Raw genomic sequence first — 2,926 nt, forward strand, 5'->3', positions numbered from 1 at the left:
GCATTCTAAGCAGAGGGAACAGCAAGTTCAAAGGCCCTGCGTCAGGAGAGTGCTGGGAATTTTCAAGGCCACTGAGGCTGGAACAGAAGGAATGAGAGGCCTAGCAGGTCAAAGTCAGGTCAACTTCAAGGAAACTGTGAGGCTGTCACGGCTTTTCCTCTGAGTGAAATAAGACGTTGGAGATTTCTGAGCAGAAGAAGACTGTGGCCTTTTCAGATTCAAACTCTGAATCCATTAAACAATAACACCCCATTCCCATCTCCCCCTGGGCCCTGGTAACCACCATTCTATAACCTGTCTCTATGAGTTTGACTATTCAAAGCATCTCATATAAGTAGAATATTACAATATCTGTCCTTTTGTGGCTGGTTTATTTCATTTGGTATAACATCTTCATGGTTCTTCCCTCTTATAGCATGTGTCAGAATTTCCTTCCTTTTTAAAGCTAAATAATACTCCAACATGTATAAGTGTGTAGCACATTTTGTTTATCCATTCATATGTCAAGGAACACTTGGGTTGCTTTCACTTCTTGGCTATTGTGAACAATGCAGCCGTGAACACGGGTGCACAAGTATCTGCTTGAATTTCTGCTTTCAATTCTCTGGGGTATATACCTAGAAACGGAATTGCTAGATCACATGGTGTTTCCATGTTTAATTTTTTGCAGAATCATTATACTGTTTTCCACAGCAGCGGGACCACTTTACACTACCACTGTCGTACGCTTTTTAAAAGATTGCCTTCAGGATGAACTAAGACTAGACTAATAGAAGGCAAGAGTGGACAGAGATACCAGTAATCCAGGTGTGAGATGATGGTGGTTTGGACCTACATAGTGGCAATGGAGGTGGTGAGAAGCTACTGGATTTTTATTTTGATTTAAAGGTAGCACCAACTAGATTTGCCAAGGAATTATCTTTTGAGTATGAAAAAAGTGAGAAATTAAATTGTCTCCCAGGTCTTTGGTTTGAGCAAGTGGAGGGATATGGCTGCTATTGACAGCTTTGGAGAAGTTTGCAGGAAGTTGAGGCAGATACATCGGGAGTTTGGGAACACATTAAGTTAATATGCCTGTTATACAACCAAACACAGATAACGATCCTGGTGTTCAGAGAATACGTGTGGGTTGGAGAGAAAATTCAGAGAACTGTCAGTGTATAGATGGGATTTAAAATTATGTGGCCTGATGACATCATCTGGGGAAATGATGACAGAGATCGAAAATGAGAGGGTCAAGGACTGAGCCCGAGGACATTCTAGGGGAAAGAAGCAGGTGTGAAAACAAAACAGCAAAAAACACCTAGAAGGAGACACCAAAGTAGGAGGAAATTCAGAAAGGCAAGATGTCCTGGAAGCCACGTGAAGAAAACGTCTGAAGAAGGAAAGTGATCAATTGCGTTAAATAAGATACTGATGGTTCAAATTAGATAAGAATTGCAAATTGGCCACTGCTCTTTGTACCCTAACAGAAGTAATTCAAATAACTGTGGAGAGGCAAAAACCTCACTGAAGTGAGATCAACAGAAAATGGAGACGTGAGTATAGGGAATACTTTCAGGAGTTTTGCTTTAAAGGGGAGTAGGGAAATGGTGATGGGTCAAGAGAGGGTTAGTTTTTTGTTTGCTCGATATTAAGATGGGAGAAGTAACAGCATGCATGATGACAGAAATAATCTTGTAAGAAGAGAAACAAAATGGAGTGGGGGAAAAGAATTATTATAGCTACACCCATAGACAAGAGACAATATATAGGCACCTACCGAAGAGCACAGGGAACTCTACTCAGCACTCTGAAATGACCCATATAAGAAAAGAATCCAAAAAAAGAGTGGATATATATGTATATATATGAGGTCTTCCAGGTGGCATAATGGTAAAGAATCCACCTGCCAGTGCAGGAGACCCAAGAGATGTGGGTTGGATCCCAGCCCATTCTTGCCTGGAAAATTCCATGGACAGAACACTCTGGCAGGCTACATTCCTTGGGGTCACACCACTGAGCAACTGAACACAAATGTATAACTTATTCACTTTGCTGTACAGCAGAAACTAACACAAGATTATAACTCAACTGTACTCCAGTAAAACTTTTAAAAAATTAAAGAGAGGACGGGATCGGGGTCAAAGTATGAGGGTGCAGATGCAGGCAGGTAGCAGAAGTATGAGGGTGCAGATGCAGGCAGGTAGCAGATGAGGCGGTAAGAGCAACGGAGGCCTCATTCGGAAAGTTACCACACACACAAAATCTTCCTCCTCCAGACACACACACACAAACACACACAATCTTTCAACCCCACACCACACACACACACACACACACACACAGAGTCTTTCTCCAGACTATCAACTCCAGACTCACACACAGAATCTTCCTCCTCCAGACACACACACACAAACACACACACAATCTTTCAACCCCACACCACACACACACACACACACACACACACACACACACACAGAGTCTTTCTCCAGACTATCAACTCCAGACTCACCTCACACACTCACAAACACACACACATTCACGTAGTTTTGAGCTGGGTCGCCAAAAATTGAGCTAACTAAATGTGTCTGTCTCCCCAATCTCCTGAGAGTGCCTCCCCCAAAGGTTGCATCGAAGACATCTCTGAATTTTCCTCCAAACAACGCCCAGACCTCCACGGACTGAGCTTGCTCAATTAGCCCGAAGAGACCCCAGGCTGCTGCTACGCGGCAGGTTTCATAAAGGGGGGCGGTCCTAGCCCTGCGCTCAGGGTTACAGACGTTCGAGCTCCAGGCTGGCTCACTCCCTGCCTCCTCTCTACCCGGGTTACAATTCGAACCCCCAGCCACCGGCCAATCTTGACCCAAAACGGCCACCGTATCCTATGTCAGCGGATACCAACTTGGATTCGATGTTGGGGGGCGGGGCTAACATTTGGGGT

Source organism: Ovis canadensis, chromosome 2 (genome assembly GCF_042477335.2).
Source record: "Ovis canadensis isolate MfBH-ARS-UI-01 breed Bighorn chromosome 2, ARS-UI_OviCan_v2, whole genome shotgun sequence".
Classification (NCBI taxonomy): domain Eukaryota; kingdom Metazoa; phylum Chordata; class Mammalia; order Artiodactyla; family Bovidae; genus Ovis; species Ovis canadensis.